Raw genomic sequence first — 19451 nt, 5'->3', positions numbered from 1 at the left:
TATAATTATACATATAATATGCCCTCTCCACTACTATGTTTGAATACTGAATACATTAATTATCTCTTACAAAAACTTTGGGTTGATAATAATTTAAGTGCTATTTAATTAATACAATCCACATTCATTATTAGTCCCATGTCGGTCCAACCGGAATGGACTATAGGATTCATCTCCGTCTGTCCGTCTGAAGCAAATATAGTTTTCCGGATGTTTTTTAGATATTGAACTGACATTTTGTATATAACTTTATCAAATACCATTACAGATCACGTTTGACTTTCATGACGATTTACCGTTTTGACCGAATTATGGGCCTTGAACTTAGGGAATACGGAAATTTGACAATTTACCTATTTTTGACAGATGTATATGGCCTTTGAATTTAGGAATTTAGGAGATACGAAAATTAGTTTTCCGGACTTTGTAATGCCTCAAGATATTGAGTTGAAATTTTGTATAGAGCATTATCATATACCATTACAGATCAAGTTTGAAATCCATGACAGTTTGGGGGAGGGACGTAGCCCAGTGGCAAAGCACTCGCTTGTTGCGCGATCGGTCTGGGATCGATCCCCGTTGGTAGGCCCATTGGGCTATTTCTTGCTTCAACCAGTTCACCACGACTGGTACATCAAAGGCAGTGGTATGTGTTATCCTGTCAATGGGATGGTGAATGTAAACGATCCATTGCTACTCCACATCCATTACTATTCATGATTATAATATGCACTCCACAATATTTAGTATACATGTACATAATTATAATGTACACACCATATTCATACACTTCACATTCATAACAATACATATAATCTACACTCCACATGATTTACACACTTTTCTTTATTATACATATAACCTACACTCTGCATTCATTAGTATAAATGTACTCTGCATTCCACGATTATGAATATATATATATGATCTACACTGCACATTCATTACTATACATATAAAGCGGAATGTGTTGTCTAGATTATATTAATAATAATGAAACTGGGAGTGCAGATTATCTGTATAACAATGAATGTGGGGTATAGATTATAAGTATAATAATGACTGGGAGTGCATATTATATGTATGGTAACTAATGGGGATTATAGATTATATGTATACTAATGAATAGGGAGTGCAGGCAGTGTTTATAGTATTGAATACGTAGTGTAGTTTATAGGTATAATAATGAATGGGGAGTGCAGATTATATGTATAGTAATGAATGTGGGTGACTGATTACATATATATCCAACCAGATGGGAATATAGGTTCCATGTCCATCCTTCTGTCTGCCTGTCTCTCTGTCTGAGTGTCTGTCTGTCCGTCTGTCATATATATAGTTTACCGGACCTTTTCCCCCACAATGCCTCAAACAAAAATGGGCCCGATAGGGGACACACACACACACACACACACACACACACACACACTCACCCACACCCACCCACACACTCACACACACACTCACACACACACACACACTCACACTCACACACACACACACACACACTCACACACACACACACACACACACACACACACACACTCACACACACATACACACACCAGCTTTAGTCTCAGAATGCTTGGATTGTTTATTAGTTGTTCTTGTGGTGTTTGTTTGTTTGGGGTGGGTTGGGTTTTTTCGAGGGGGGGGGGTTGGTTTGAATTAATATTATTATTATTATTATTATTATTATTATTATTATTATTTCTATTAAATACATGGATCTATTTCCGGGAAAATACAATTCATAGATTTCATTTCAACTTATTTTCGTGCTTGTATCCCAATTAAGATTCAAGCACCATGTCCTGAGCATACACGTCAGCTATCTGGGCTGTCTGTCCAGAGCTGTGGGATAGGTGTTAGTTGTTAGTGGTTAGTGAGAGAGAGTGAGAGAGAGAGAGAGGAGAGGGTGTAGTGGTATTACACCTACCCATTGAGTCGTTAAATTTCGCTCTGTGCGGGAGCTGGTACCAGGTTGCGAACCCAGTACCTACCAGCCTTCTGTTCGATGGCTTAACCATGACACCGCCGAGGCCGGGCCGGTTCATAGAAGCAATAATAAATTTATAAAACGCGTTATGTACCGCGGTTTTTATCGAGTTGATGGTTTACGGATTTATTATTACAGCACTAATATTGCCTCAGACCACAATTAATTACACTATGTTTTCTCATGTGACTCCAGTGGCTGTAGCACTTTTATTAATTTCACCAGGCCATAACTCGTGGGCATAAATTTAAAAGTGCTCTTTTTGTCTAGCTGAAAAAGACCCTATTAAAATATTATTGCCCTTAATTATTCCATATACAGACTTCTATTTTATTTCTTCTTTTTTTTTACTCTCTGTCTCTCTCTCTCTCTCTCTCTCTCTCTCTCTCTCTCTCTCTCTCTCTCTCTCTCTCTCTCTCTCTCTCTCTCTCTCTCTCTCTCTCTCTCTCACACACACACACACACACACTCTCCCGTACCACCAACCCCTCCAAATTTCTGCTTTTAGACGATTTTGAAGCCATTTTAATTACTACTGCTGCTTTCTGTTGTAATGCAGTTATTTGAAGCAACACTCTGATAATTAATCCAGTCCAAGTAATAAGTGACGGGCTGCACATCAATGGTAGGGCGCTTGGCTCAAGTGCGCTGGGTCACGGGATCCACTCCCTCCGTGAACCCATTGGACTGTCCCGTTCTATTTAGTCCCCAACCAGTGGTTTATTATATAGGTGACAATCTTGTACATGTCAACTATGGACTTGATGACTCTAGATTGTGTTCATGACGGGTGCCACCGGTGGGGCAGGATATGATCAACTTTCGTAAACACCTAACATCATCACTGTTTTTACAGTCATTCATGAGTGCATGCCATCACAGCTGTATATATTCCATTGCGCTCTATCCTATGCACATTTGGGTTTTCTAAGTTAGTTTTGAAAGTGGCAGTCCTCCTACATGTTGTACACGAGGGATGAAACATCCGGTTACAGATCCTCTACAGGAGTGGCGGTCCTCCTAACGACGTGCCACATATATTAATATACTTAACTTTGTTTAACACCCATTAGCCAATCGGTATTTGTGTGCTTGAGGTGTCGTTAAACATTCATTCATTCATTCATTCAATCATTCCGCCTTAGGCATGAACGAATTTAATCACGGAATACGATTTTGTTAAAACGGGGGTTTCTTTTGTTTTTGTTTGTTTGTTTTTGTTATATTGTTGTTGTTGTTGTTGTTGTTGATGTGTTGCTGTTGTTAACAGCATTATTCAATAAATGAACTGGATTGGCATACAGGCTGTATGCATATATATTTCTCATCGCATTCACAAAACCATGGCGTGTGGCGTTGTGGTTCATTCTTCACCATCTAGACCGAGTGTTGTAATAACCATATATTAGACATCAATTAGCGGCACTTTGAAACGTGCTGAAGTATTGTTAAACATACATCTCTTTCCTTTCCTGCTGATAAAGCTATGTCGGTTAAGCTATCGGACTACAGGCTGGTAGGTGCAGGGTTTGCAGTCCGGTACCGGCTCCAACCCAGAGCGAGTCCTTAGGGCCACTACACCTTCTTCTCTCTCACTAACCACTAACCAACTAACACCTAACCCACTGTCCTGGACAGACAGCCCAGATAGCTGAGGTGTGTGCCCAGTGCAGAGTGCTTGAACCTTAATTGGATATAAGCACGAAAATAAGTTGAAATGAAAAAATTATAAAGCCGTGAACTCAACATAACAGTAAAAAAAAAAACCCCACATTCCAATCAAATCAGAAATGATTCCTTTTTCATTAAGAAGCACCTACGACACTGAATAAATACGTCCCGCGTGGCAATTGGAAACTGTAACAAAAACAGGCATTGGCAAATCAGATGGAAGGAAATGGCATGATTCATAACTGTGCCATCGCCTGTTTTTATTTCTCCCTCTCTTAAATATCAAGCGATAATCGATAACCGCGTGTTGCGGAATGAATGTCCATGGAAGAAATAACAACAATACACCACCATCTCTTCACATCGAGCCGGAGAGAAACAATGACTTATGATAATTAGCATTACGGCTCCAATTAGAGAGAACTTGGACATTGATTGTCGGGCTAAGATTTTAAAAGTCATTACCGTGTTGGCAGTTTTCTGTTTTACCACAGAAAGCACTTGCACATAATAGCTTTGATGGTCCGGAAAAAATTCTCAAAAGCGGATTGCGCATCATTGGGAGAAGAGGCATTGTTCGGTGACTACAGAACGAAGGTTGAGTGTGCATCAACGCTGGAGAATCGATAGTTGTATATGTTTATAGGCGGACTTCGTGCGCGAACCTGCCAGTACAGTGGGGATAGCGAGATTGTCACAAACCATTAGAACAGCATTCCTAGATCCCAACAGATGGTTCTGCTTCGTGCGGGGGTAGCCGATAGTCCGTTCACACTGCCGTGTGTCCAATAACAGCTGCAACTGTAGAAGACACACACACAAAAATACATTGCTTTGCACGTGAATCTCTCGCTATCCTGCATGTGCGTTTGATGCAGACGACTGGCAGTATTTTCCCGCGCTAAATAGCTCAACCCCAGATTTGGACATCGATGCTGTTTATAATGGTGCGGAGTGATGCTTTAAAAGTGAAGGTCTGCTGCAGTGGAATCGAAATTACGATCTAAGAACTAAGAGCTCTGCAGGTCACAGAGTGCGCGCGCACATACACACACACACACACACAACACACTCGGATGATTGCCAGACCTCCTCCGTCAACTTAGTTTGAATATCATTGATGAATAATTTGTCACTGATCAATACCAGAGCAATCCCATGAGGCTAGTACTACAGGCCGGAACATGTGAGTGTGTGTGTATTGACCGGACTGCCACCATAAACATTCACTGACAACACGGTGCCACACTAGCGACGGGAGCTACTCGTTCGGACATACGTATCACGTGCATTCAGTAAAGGTGAGAGTCGAGAACATTGTGTATATGTGTCAGTGTGTGTATGTGTTGTATTTCTTGTTTAGTTCTTCCAATTTTGAGTTTTCCAACACGCAGTCTATAACAGCACGATGACAGTGGGTTCTTTTTACTAACAGTAGAAAGTGTTCATGCATATCGGGTGCATTAAGTAATGGTTAGAGGCATCAAAATGTGTTTATATGTCAATGTGTGTATGTGCTGTTTTTCTTTTTACTTCTTTTAGTTTTCAGTTTTTCCATTGGCAGTTTGTAGCTGCATGATGGCAGTGCGATCATGTATTAATAGCAGTAGACAGTTTTCATGCATATCAAGTGCATTAAGAAATGGTGAAAGGCATCACATTTGCTTATATATGCCAATGTGTGTGTGTGTGTGTGTGTGTGTGTGTGTGTGTGTGTGTGTGTGTGTGTGTGTGTGTGTTTGTGCGCGCGCGTTACAGTCAGAAAATATATTGTTTTCCTTTTGTTTTCTTTTTTTTTAATTAGGGGGTAGGGTGGAAGAAAGGGGTGTGTTTACTCGTCTTGTGTGTATTCTATCAGTTGCAAGTGGTTTATTATAAATGACAGTATACGCATTATACCTGGTGAGTGTTAAGGGATGTTCCACAAATTACACGACCAATATCTGTTTAGATTTTGTCCGTAAAGCTATATTAAAAATGAATGTTTCAGGGTTTGTAAGAAACCGAGTAATACACCCATGTCCGTTGAAGACGATTTATCTCACAACGAATGGTTAGAAGATAGCCTCTCGTCAACGGACACCCGTGTATTATTCTCTCTATTATGCGCGGGTTCACTGGCCTTCTTTTGGTATGATCAATGCTAACACAGCATCGGACTATTTCAGCTACACATGAGTAATTCATGAAGACAATAAAACTCGTACAATGGTCGCACATTGTTTTATTTTATTTCTCATTTGACATGTCAACCATATTTGTAGCTGGGAAATTCTATAGGTTTAGTATTGGGGTTAGTCGGGCGCACAATCATCAAAACAACTCTTCCCAATCATTTGACAAGTGCTTACGTAATACATCCATTGAAGGTTCCAGCAAACCTGCAACTGTGGCACGGCTTGGTAATTTTGCAGGCCGTCGTGCATGTAAAATTCTTCACACGTGCGCAAAAATCCAATATAATATAATGCATCGAGCACCGTTTGTGTTAGTGACGCCAGACGATAACTACAGTTTGGAGAGCAAAAAAAGGGATCCAAAGGGGATTTGTGGTATAAATGTCGCTAGTGCATTATTGATTGTTCAGCATTACAGCTGTTTGTGAATGCTGCATCCTGATAATAATTTAGAAGCCGATTATGAGTATTTTCCACTTCCGTTCAATACAGATGTTTTGACAATAGATCGGCGCATGAAGCAGCTGTACTGTTTCCCGTCGCCATTATGCCCAAACGGGTTGTGCAATGCCATTTCTTATATACTGAGCTCCATTGAAAACGCACCAGTCAGGGCCCAATTTCACAAGACGTACGTTTAGTTTTGCACGTAAACATAAATTTACGAGTAAAGCACAATTCTTATTACTGTTATAGTGTAATAAATATAGTTTGAAGTACTCATAATTCATTTTTGTTTGTCTTCAAAATGTTCCATCTTCCGTAATGGTGTAATTTTCTGCATTAAATAGATGCCAAACACATGTAAACATATGCCCGACGGGGTTCGATCCTAGACAGACAGCTCATCAGGAGAACGCAGTTTCGTCCTCTCCCTTGCCCCACTCTCCGAACCATTGGCGAACTAATGCTTTATTATATGACCTATTTTAATGATTGCGTCTAAATGATGGAGAAATATGGCAATAAAGTTAGATGTACGCTATTATGAAGTCACTAGACACACACACCAAGGTCAAAAATACGCACCATAACCTCGAATACCCATTAGCTATAAATTACAATTTTGTTATCTGAATTCCACAAATAAAGGAAAATAGTTTTATTTACGGTGGGTTTTTTTTAATTTGAAATCGATAATCGTGTTGGCAGTTAGCCAATTATTTTGCTCGGTACACGCCTGACCTATTTTGTGTCATACTTAACAGATTCAGTGGATAGCACATATTGCTATACACGACAAATAAATGGATTAAAACTGAATAATTTAAAATAAATAAAATTATATTAAATTAATATTTATAATTTAAAATAAATTAAAGAAAACCAAATTAATATCTGTGTTTCTTTTATTGTTTGCTATACATAAGAATTGAGGCTCTTTAAAGAACTGCACTTGTTTGATTTACGATTAGCTTTTCGGTGATTAAATAACTTAAAGTTTTAACCCGTAAAAATGGAGACTAAGTTTAGTTAGTCTACAAACCTGTAACACATTTGGATAAAGTTACAACACAGTGAAAGAAGAGTCTGTGACGTTAAAACCGGGAAATATCTTTTAAAAATAGACCAGAACTCGTATCAATAAATCGCTTACTTCTCAGACACACGTGCGTTTTTAAAATATGAAAAATGCATTTGTTTGGTATTAGAAATACCAGGATGACCAGAAACATTTCGGTTGTACGGAAATGGATAATCTAAAGAATAAAATATAAGTAATGTTTAATTTCGGTGATCATAAACGGCTCTAATATTGAAACACATGCTGTAGTGTTTAAAAACTAGGGTCTGTCCCTTTAATTCTCATATGGCAATATGTTCGTGCTTATATCCAATTTAGGTTCAAGTACGCTGTCCCGGGCGCACACCTCAGCTATCTGGGCTGTCTGTCCCGAACAGTGGATTAGTTGTTAGTGGTTAGTGAGAGAGAAGAAGGTGTAGTGGTCTTACACCTTCCCATTGAGTCGTTATAACTCGCTCTGGGTTGGGAGCCGGTACCGTGCTGCGAACCCTGTACCCAGCCTTTTTTTCAGTTCTTATTAATACCGCATGTGTGAGGTTGCTATAAAACACAGAATGACCCTAACCCTTGTGTACTATTTCTGGGTTATTTACCCTCCACCAGAATGCATCCAATTATATATATATATATAAAAGATAAAAACTATAAATTGAACTGATGTTTTTATTTTATATATACATATACAATAAAATAGAAGATCGTAAATTTATTATTTTTCTTCTCCTATCTTTTTCATAGATGCATTTAATGGCAAAATGTAGCGGGTTCCCTCTCTGCGACATATGTCAAAATTACGAAATGGTTGACAATGATTAATAAATCAATGTGCTCTAGTGGCGTCGTTAAACAAAACAAATTTTAACAATTGTGACTGTTGCCTTTCCAATGGAGTTGAGTATACAATAAAATGGCATTGCGCAATACACGTGGGCAGAATAGAAATTGGAAAGAGTAGATCTGGTGCGTTTTTATTGGTGATCAGTATATTATGGGATTTACCCAACAAGATGGGCTATGAATTATTAAAGCTACTGTCCGAGTCAGATATTCCTGATTGGTCCTCACGCTTCGTAAAATGTATTACATTGTGCAATAACTGTGGTATCTGAACGGCATTAACCAGCAGGGCGCTATTATTATATCATGTTACCAATACGCCACGGCATCAACACAAACTGTAGCTTGTTAATGGCAGGACTGGCTAAATGAAAAATGATTATCAGCATAGGCGTATAGGCTCTCATTGTCTTGTTGGTGGGTTGTGCGGGGGTTGAGAGGGGAGTTGGGCGGGGTGGGGTGGGGGGGGGTGAGTTGGGTGGGTGGATATTTAGAGGTTGATTTTTGCCTGAATTAAACGAAAATGCCTGAATTTGGATAACACGTTTCCGTGACACCATCCACCCCCGCTGGTTTGAATGAAATGTTTTATTTAATGACGGTGTGGTTGGTGGGGTTTTTTAAAATTATTTGTTTGTTATTCATCATTCACAATATACAACACTTTAATGACCTGAGAAGGCATCTCTGAACATGTTTAGTTTCGAAGCGCATGCCCCCGAAACACTCAGTTTGGCTCATTTGTGCTCTCGACAACTTCAGTTTGCCCTTTTACAAATTTCGTGACACCCACCCACCCCTTAAAAAATCCTTGTTCCGCTGATGGACAGCAAAACGAAGTTAAAGGGACATTCCCGAGTTTGCTGCACTGTAAGATGTTTCCGACTAATAAAATATTTCTACGATTAAACATACATATTAAATATATTTTCTTGTTTAGAACATCAGTTTCTGTATATTCTATGTGGTTCTGGTCGTTTTAATATTTGTAAGAAGTCCAAACTGGATTTTGTCTTCAAATAATTTCTTACGTACGAAAAAATCCTTTTTAGAAAATAAAATGAAAGTTAACCTAGTACAAAACACGTTTAATACGTTTAATATACATCCACTAATAATTTATGCAGAAAAATATATTTGATATGTAATTATAGTCGTCAAAACGTCTCTGTTAGTCGATATCATCTGAAACATTGCAGCAAACTCAGGAATGTCCCTTTAATGGTACGTATTTTACCATTTATCCACAATATTTACTGTTAGTTGGTCACCGTTACAAAATCCTGGTTCCGCCCCTGGAAAGCGAAACAAGGTTAATGGAACGTATTTGACCGTTTATCCACAATATTTACTGCTGGATGGCCATCAGCAGAGTGACATTTCATTTCACTTTATATCGAGATTTCCCTGATTTCGCCCACCTCTCTAAGTCGGTACATTATTCTACGGTGAAACGTCAATCGATTGTTATATAAATGTGTTACCAGTTCTTCCACTCCACGGCATTGCGAAATCTACTCTGCTGCTTCTTCTTTTGTCTTGTCTTTTTTATGTGTGTTCTTTATTTCTTTTCTTTTGCTTTGTTCCACAGCCAACTTGTTATTGAAATGTATGTATGCTTTGCTATAAGTCTTTTGTAAAACTTAATGAAATAGACTATATGCAGTTAAAGTGAAATACCCTAGTTTTTAAACACTAAGGCATATTTGTTTCACTATTAGAGCCGTTTTTTGATAACTAAAATCATACTTTACTTACATTTTATTGTTTAGATTATTAATTTCCGTACATTCGAAGTGTTTTCGGTCATCTTGGTGTTTTTAATATCACAAAATGCATTTCTCATATTTTAAAAAAACGCACGTGCGTCTTAGAATTACAAGTTATGGAGTCGAGTCTTAGTCTATGTTTAGAGGGTAATTCACCATTTCAAAGTCACAGACTCATGTTTCACTCAATTGTAACGTGTTACAGCTTTGTAGATTAACTAAAATTCGTGTTAATTTTCACGGGTTGAAAGTAGGGTCTGTCCCTTTAAGTCAAAACTGTGGCGTGTGCAGTTTTTAGCGGTTTCGAGTCATGCTCTCACCAAAAAAAAAATATATATAAAAAATGTATTCGCTTTGAACTGGATATTTCGTTTCCCGACCACTGCACACACGCCTTTCATTCAATTTTATTTGCTTTCTGCATAACCCAACCAAAGATTAAGTACGCTGTTCTGAGCAGACATCGCAGCTACTTTTTGGGGGGTCTCTTAAAGGAGCATTTTCAAAGTTGCAAACGTTATACTTAGCTAATTTTCTTTACATGTATCTGTAATAAATAACCACACCAATAACCGATCCCACATATAACTATTGAAACATTAACTCAAGAATATAAATTTTAATGGGTTGCCACACTTGTTTTAGAACCTTTGGCGAAAAATATAAAAGTACATAGAAAATCTTCATCGCGTAACAGTTAAAATAACTCGTTCCATCCAGTGCACCACGACTGATATATCAAAGGTCGCGGTATATGTTATCCTGTCTATGGAATGGTGCATATAACAGACTGCTTGTTACTAATGGGGGAAATGTAGCGGGTTTCCTCTTAAAGACTATATGTAAACATTACCCAAATGTTTGACATCCAATAGCCGATGATTAATAAATCAATGCGCCCTAGTGGTGTCGTTATACAAACTTTAACTTTTAACAGTTAAAATAACAAACAATTCATAGTGAATAAAGAAATGCAAATCAAATTCAAACTACACTAATAATAATAATAATAATAATAATAATAATAATTTAACTTATGACTAGAAGTGAAATTTATTTGGATGTAATAATTTGTGGGCATATACATGTGAAGTTCAAGGTATCTATAATATAATACATAAATCCTTTTTAACAGCTTTCGGTCGTTCTGATCGTTTCTCTGCTTTTCATCTGCACTGCCGACAACATTATTTTCATTACCCGATATTGCGTACAAAGATTACATCCATAAATACAACCATAATGGAGGGCGCCATCTTTGATATGTTTACAAATAAATAGCTGTATGCACCGCTGCCGTTTATATAGCCTCGGCAAATGAAAACTGGCTATCTCTATATGGAGGAAAGCCCAATGCTAGGTCACCACACCCAATCTAACCTGTCCCGTGTTCAGCAAAGGTTACATATAGTAATCTTTATTTGTGTCCATCGTGAAATAATTTTCATTGACCACTGAACATTATTTCTCTCGGGACTGACTGAATGAATGAATGTCTAAAAGTACACCGGCTATTGGGTGTCAAACTATGGTAAATACATAGAGAATAAGTCATGTGTTTTGTCATGTAAATCATATTTGCCCCAAAAATGACATTTTCTATTTACTATATAACTTTTGGCAATTTACCCGTATGTTTAAAATTCCGGCAGCAAAATAGTTCCGGCTTTCTTATAGTGAAGATAACACTTTCTACAGTGAATATAATACATTTTAGAGTGAAATAGCGAAATTTCACCCTAAAATGTGTTGTCACTGAATGACTGATAACACTTTTATTTCACTGATATTTTATGATATTTCACAAAATGATATATAATAAAAAACGTAAGTTATGATCTCACTCGTGACATAAAAATGATACGAAATGTAAGCTCGTTTAATATCCTACAAATCTAACAGTTTTGTTTTACTAAATAGCTTTGATCTTATGCAGCTTGCAAACTGGACCTTTAATACACATACTGCATTCCGATGCTACGTAAACGAAATATGTAGACGGGGAAAAACCACTTTTACATGTCGACAGAATCTGCAACTAGAGTAAATATTTAATCAGTTCGGTTCAATCCACGGAAGCTTTAAACACTTGAGCGTCTAATCACATGCATTATTGGTGGCGACAAACATTATCATGGTGCAACTGGAAACGAAGAACACACAACTGTTAAACCAATCGATAAATACTTTTTTTTCTCTTCAGTATACCGCATGTACGGTGTGCAAACAACGCGGGTGAATTATTCATCGATGTTTCACTTGTATCTTATAGTGATTAATTATTTTGCATATGGTTCGACAGAATCGTAATGCAGCTGTTGCAAAGAATAAGAGTGGGTTTTGGGGCGGGTTTTTAAAGTCTCTTACCCGAGTTCCCAAAGTACGTACGCTCTTATAAAATAATATATAAGATGGCTACAAACACATGTGATTTGTCAAAATTGACCATTTTAGTATGAGGTTCTAAATTAAAATAATGTATATAAATAGAAAAAAAATCACTCCTAAAAACAAACAAAAAACAATAACACCACCAACGACAAAAAAACAAAAACACCCACCCCCCCCCCCCCCCTTAAAAAACAACCCCTCAAAACATAACAAAACAACAACAACAAAAAACAAGCAACAACAACAAAAAACACACAAAAAACAACAAAAAACCCAACATCATCAACAACCCAAAACATGCACTGTTATTATTCTTGTGGAGTTTGCCCACGACAATGGCCAATAAGCAAATAGCCATTAGCGTATCTTAAAAACGCTACAAACCCCACAAAACCAAAATACACACACAGAGACACACATACACCACACACACACACACACATAGAGAGAGAGAGAGAGAGAGAGAGAGAGAGAGAGAGAGAGAGAGAGAGAGAGAGAGAGAGAGAGAGAGAGAGAGAGAGAGACCATGATGACACAACAACAAAAAAGAAGGTTCTTTAGCAATAATTGTGATTGTGTCTAGTATAAAAAAAAAGAGATTTCAAGTTAAATTTGTTTTGTTTAACGACTTCTCTAGAGCACTAGATTTATTCATCATAGGCTGTTAGATGTAAAACAGGTTTTAATTCTGACATATTTGGAGAAAACCCGCCACATTTCCCCCATTAGTAGCATGAGGTCGTTCATATTCACATATCTACAAACAGGATAGCACACACCACGGCGTTTGGTATATCAGTCGTGGTGCACTGGATGGAATGAAAAATAGCCCGTTGGGCTCACCGACGGGCATCGATCCTAGAGTGAAGGCGCATTAGGCGAACGCTTTACTGAACGCTTTACCACTGGGATAGGTTCCGCCCCAGTGACAATCATAGTATCTTAAAAACACACTAAAAACACGAAACCAACCCACACATCAACCACCACCACAACAACAACAGCAACAACAGCAAAGAACAAAGGGTTTTTTAAACAATAATTGTGGATGATTCTAGAATAGAAAGAGAGATTTCAACACATTCAAGATGGTGAAAAAGAGAATACACCCGCTGACGTCAGTTCTGCTTCTGCTTCAGAGGACTCTTGTTATTAGTGTTGGCAATTTTCCGCGGCGCCATTGCTCGTCAGCAGTTCTTTGAACCACGCTCAGATAAACTCGGTTTAAACAGAACCATCCATCATGTCACAAACGATTTCACTTACAAAATTATTGAATTCAAATAGATTTTGACGGAAATGAAAACTGAATTGTTGGCATGGAATGCAAATTTGAGATGATCCTCTCTCAATCGTGGTTGATCCGTCATATCAACGAGAAAGCGGGACGCAGTGATTGTCACCGAACGTAACCAGTGTTTGATATAATTTAACTACCATTAATACAACACTGGCTTTGGGTTATCTAAATATCTTCTTCTTCTTTTTTGCACAACTGCTAGAAACGTCACAGTAACAACGTCAAAAGAATTTATATTATATCAATATTTGTTAAATAAATGTCGATTATAAAATTACCTATGGAAGTACGATGTATAAAGGAAATATGTAAAACCACAATATCCAACATCATTATGTTGGTGTTCAATTGGCTGAAATAGATTACCAAAGCCAAACCGTCCACTGAAGTTAACATTATCAAAATCGAGTACTACTTATGACAGAAAGGTTAACTCTTCAATCATACGAGCCTTAAATATTTTAAACCTGGGATCTGTGGTTGTTAATTGTTTCTTTTATTTGTATCTTTTTAAAATTTTATTTATTTACATATTTATTTTTTCTCTTGAGGGTTTTGTTTTGCTTTGTTTGTTATTGGTTTTTGTTTCTTTTTGGGCGAGAAGTGGGTTGAGGAATATGCTCGAAATAGAATACGACTGCACTCTTTTGCATTGAATATACATTTTGAAACAGCTCAATGACAATGTAGTTTTTCTCTTCTGCATCATATACTACAAAACGAAATATTCATCCATTCATTAATGATTCTTAATACATTATGCATATAGGCTATAATGCCATACTATATACTGTTAGACACGTGACACTTCCCATTTGTGGAACAGTCCTTGTTTCTGTAATGGCTGCTTAGCACCCAAAATGAGACTCAAGAGCTTCATTTGTGGAAGCCGCGAAGTAAATGCCACGTCATTATATAACTGGAAGTCGCAGCAATCGAATTATTTGTAACTTGATGTATCGCTGCAGAGCAGCCTCCGATGGAATTACTCCGACTTCCATACCGAATTGGCTCCCTCGATGTTTGGAAGGTATCTAAACCCAGCTGTAAATCGGTCAGCATATTAAGTACAAGGATAAGATCGGGGTTATTATCTCAGCTTTGGAACTGGCGTCATTGTCAGTTGACCATAGAGTCACTGGTATAGTTTTAATATTCAAGCATTTGGAAAAGATCATAAAATTTTGTTCTCTTCGCTCTGACGCGCCATTCTTGGATTTCCTTTAGATCTAATTTATAATTCAGGTCATATTTAAATGAATGTCAAGTGAAATAGACAAAGTGTGGCGGGAAGCCACAACTGAAAACTTAAAAGTTTGTTTTGTTTGACGACACCACTAGAGCACATTGATTTATTAATCACCGGCTATTGGATGTCAACCATTTCATAATTTTGACATATTATAATCTTAGAGAGGAAATCCACTACATTTGTTTCATTAGTAAGAGATCTTTTATATGCACCATCCTATTATATATACCAGTATATAATTATATTATATACCATTTGATACACCTGTCGGGGGGCACTGTATAGAACGAGAAATAGTCCAATGGGCCCACTGACGGGGATCGAGCCTAGACATATCGCGCGTCAAGCCAGCACTTTACCACTGGGCTATGTTCTATACAACTGTCGAATTGCCAAAATAAATGTTTATTGTTGCTTTCGGCGTTTTATTGACAAACTACTTGATTCCATTAATATAATTTATGTTATATTGTTTTGTTGCCGTCGATTTTCATCTTGGAGGACGCTTGTGCCTGTATGGCTATGTACAAATACTATTTCTATGAGTATATTCACAGACGCTCGGCTGGATCAAAGACGAGATTTTCGATATTCTAATGGTTCTGTTATTTTCATTTCCTCCTATTCTCATTAAATCCAACTGACCTTTGTACTTTGAAAGACACACTGTTTCACAATCTGTATCTTTATATCTAACTAAAGGTCTGATCAGGTGTTTCGTGCTCGCAAGTCACCTGCCTGGGGGTATTTATGCCCGGTACATAGGTTAATGAGTTAACATGAGAGGAAAAAACCCCAACTCTATCTGACTATATTGTTTGTTCTTGCAGACGTTTATATTAAAATCCCCACCTGCGTCCATTCCGTCCTCGTCAATCAAGCGCGGGTCTACGATTTGTAAGGGGGAGGGGCGTATAATTAATGCAATGTAATTCGGTGGCATTGACAAGGCTCCATACTTTATATAAAAGTGCAAAATTAATTATTTGACCATCATTGTTTAATATGAGATTGTGCCTTTAAATCTAATGATGTAACTAGAAGGTGAACTACTTCGTTAATCATAGGAAATTATCGGCCTCGGTGGTGTCATGGTTGAGCTATTGGACTTGAGACTGGACCAAGTAGGTACTAGGTTCGCATCCCAGTACCAACTCCCATCCAGGACGAGGTTAACAACTCAATGGCCATGGATCTGTGTAATGCTAGTCTCAGACTACCAACTACCACAACAAAGCTGGCCAACTTCCTACTATCATGACTTCTATGACTTTGCAGTTGCTAGTCTGAGCGATTGTTGTTGTATACAACTCCTACAACCGATTAGTTGTTAATCTGAGAGCACCCGTCGCAAATCTGAATTATTTCAAAATAAGGTATTCATGTGGACACATAATGTAAATATTCAAATGCCAACTGAACACATCTGGAAATGAATAAAATCTTAAATTCATGGCTATGAACATTTTCGATGCTGACTTTTCTCCATGTTTATAATATATCGATAAAAGTCCTTTTTGCAATGACTGCGTTCTAGAAGAGCGTTTTGCATGTCCACAGACAGCCTAGCCTGCGTTGTTATTAGTAAAGTGTCTTTACTAGGCATTAAACTGTCCAGAATATATTACTGTAACGCAGAGCCATATAGTAGTCAAGGTGTTATTTCCTGTGTAATGTCAAAGTGCAGACTTGTTAATGGACAGTTTCTCTTTTTATGGTGAGTATATTCTGTCTCACAAATTAGTTTTGTCTTCCTTATCTCACAGACGATTCATTGTCCGCGTACTAATTACCAACGTGCGTTTTGTTTATTCTTTTCACGCCATACAACGTATATTAACACAACAATGGACTATATGCGTTTGTTGTAGCTTGGATCGCGTCACCATGGCAACGCAATGCATACATCGTGACGAAGTTGAAGACAAACACAATCTAGCAATGATGCTTGTTAAACATAACGAAGTTACGTCTCTTGGGACGGCACATTAGCGTCTGAAATAAGCTTCAATGTGTTTGCAGCGATCCTAGTTTCGTCTCTAGGGTTTTGGCATCATCTTTTTTTCTTTTGTTGGAAAAAAAAAATTCTAACGGAAAGACGTAACGAATTCAAAACAGATTAGTGATATGCAGCACGAGACAGTCGAGGGCCTGGTTAATGCTGGAGAGACATTTCAAGTGGTGGGATACATATCAATAGTGGTTGCTGCTGGCAAGGAATTAATCAGCCATGGTGATCTAGTCGTTACGTAATCAATCTTAAAGGGGCCGTCTCATAATTGCATACTGACCAAAACTAGGTTACCACGAATTCCACGTCCACCAAAAATTACATCCAATTAATTTCAAGACTACTATTTATAAAGTTATATTATTGCAGTTGGGATTTAAATTGTACAATGAACTGGCTGGTATTTTAATGGCTGAGCAATTATCTTCATCATCACCACCATCATCAGTATCATGGCCACCGTCATCATCATGAAACATCATCATTGCCATCATCATCATCATCATCGTCGTCTTCTCCACGACCACCATTATCATCATGAAATATCATCATTGCCATCATCATCATCATCATCATCATCGTCCACGCCACGACCACCATGACCACCATCATCATCATGAAATATCATCATTGCCATCATCGTCATCATCATTATCGTCATCGTCCTCGCCACGACCACCATGACCACCATCATCATCATGAAATATCATCATTGCCATCGTCATTATTATGGAACATCATTGTTTTCACTACCATTACAGCCATCATCATCATCATCATCATCGTCCTCGCCACGACCACCATGACCACCATCATCATCATGAAATATAATCATTGCCACCATCATCATCATCATCATCATCATCATCATCGTCGTCCTCGCCACGACCACCATGACCACCATCATCATCATGAAATATAATCATTGCCATCATCATTATCATGGAACATCATTGTTTTCACTACCATTACAGCCATCATCATCAGCAGCAGCATTGTCCTTACACATTTAACACATTCATGTATTTTAACGAAGGATCCTTTTCAGTGTGATCGTTTCCAATGTCAATGACAGTGCACTACATTTTGGTGGCGTATAATTAATGATCTTAAGCGGGTGAGAAAAATTATATATTTGGTAACAGAAATATATTAGAATATATATATATATATATATATATATATATATATATATATATATATATATATCGTTAAAAGTGTATGTTTGTCTCTACATGACAGGCTTGTTTCGTGAGAGAGTTGAATTGCTCTCACTCATCAGATGTAGATTTAATTACACCGTCAACGGAAAGCTGATGACGTAATGGACTCTATGACGTCGAGGTTACGTCACTATGCAGGTCTATAGGTGATGTGTGGTATGCGCACAGAAGGTATTTGCGTCTGTGTCGACATGCTGATACGAGTTCATTCTTGGAGTTTAGTGTGCTGGTTTCAGGTTTATACATTATGAACAGTTTTTCCTTCAGGCAGAGGTTACATCTTTTGCTCGCTGGAGAGTATGGCTTTGCTTTGGATAAAATGTTCCACTTAATGGTGTATGGGGTGAATCTGTCCTTCAGTGTCCAAATGTACTGATTTAGCGCTGTTGCGTTCTTCTGTCGTTTTGAAAACTGCTCGTGTGCGCGGTATATCTCGTCTTAAATGTGTTCTCGGTCAAACCAACGTATGTTTCTTGCTTGTTGTCATCGAGTGTATTAACGGTAGCTTGGTATATTACTCCTTTCTGCAAGCATTTACCCTCAAGTGGACATTCAGCTCTTCGTCTACAGTTGCATTCTCTGGAGGGAACGGCGTCTTTGTCTCTGTGTTGTTGAAGTAGAGTTTTGTTATGCGCTGAAATTATTTTCCCAACATTAGGCATGCAGCTATAGCTAATTTTAACGGTGTTTCGATTTATAATTTTGTGGAGAGGGTTGCTTTTGGGAAAGCACTCATCGAGTAATCTGAGGAACTGGTGACCTACGTTGGTTTTCACGTTGGAGCTATATGGTGGGTTGTACCAGGTGATGTTCCTATTGCGGTTGTTTCTGCGTCTGTTGTTTTCTGCTGTTGGTGTGTATTTGAGGTTATAGTTATATCCGCTCTTGAGTAAGGCTTCCTTATGTGGGTGTTTCGCTTCTTCAAAGATGCACTCATTCGAAGATATATCAGAAAGTCTTTTATTTATTGTTTTTAGTATACTGCGGATGATATTTGGAGGGTGGTTGCTCTTGTTGTGGATGTATAAAGGTGTGTTGTTTGGTTTCATATAGGGTTTGACTGAGCTCTTTTCAAGATCTAGAGTTACGTCTAAATAATCTACAGATTTTTTGTTGGCGACTATGGTGATCATGAGTTTATGGTTTGCAAATATTCTGCAAATATCTTTTTTGATTATCTCTATGGTTCTCGGTGACTCATTGAATGCGGCTAGGCCATCGTCGCGATATAGTCCTATATTGTTGCCGTATTTGGCTTGTAGTTATGAAAGTAGAAAGAGCCCGACAATTTCGCAA

At 38.0% G+C, this 19451-nt stretch overlaps 1 protein-coding gene across 1 annotated transcript in view; it reads left to right on the top strand.

The window, feature by feature from the left end:
• The first annotated feature begins 4127 nt into the window (after window positions 1-4127).
• The window catches only part of LOC121378191, a 75360-nt gene continuing 60036 nt past the window's right edge, over window positions 4128-19451 (top strand). The window contains exon 1 of the mRNA XM_041506262.1: window positions 4128-4971. The gene's annotated coding sequence lies outside the window, so the exon portion shown is untranslated. The remainder of the gene's footprint in view (window positions 4972-19451) is intronic.

This window comes from Gigantopelta aegis, chromosome 8 (genome assembly GCF_016097555.1).
Source record: "Gigantopelta aegis isolate Gae_Host chromosome 8, Gae_host_genome, whole genome shotgun sequence".
NCBI classification, from domain to species: domain Eukaryota; kingdom Metazoa; phylum Mollusca; class Gastropoda; order Neomphalida; family Peltospiridae; genus Gigantopelta; species Gigantopelta aegis.
This window is presented reverse-complemented; position numbering and strand designations above follow the sequence as displayed.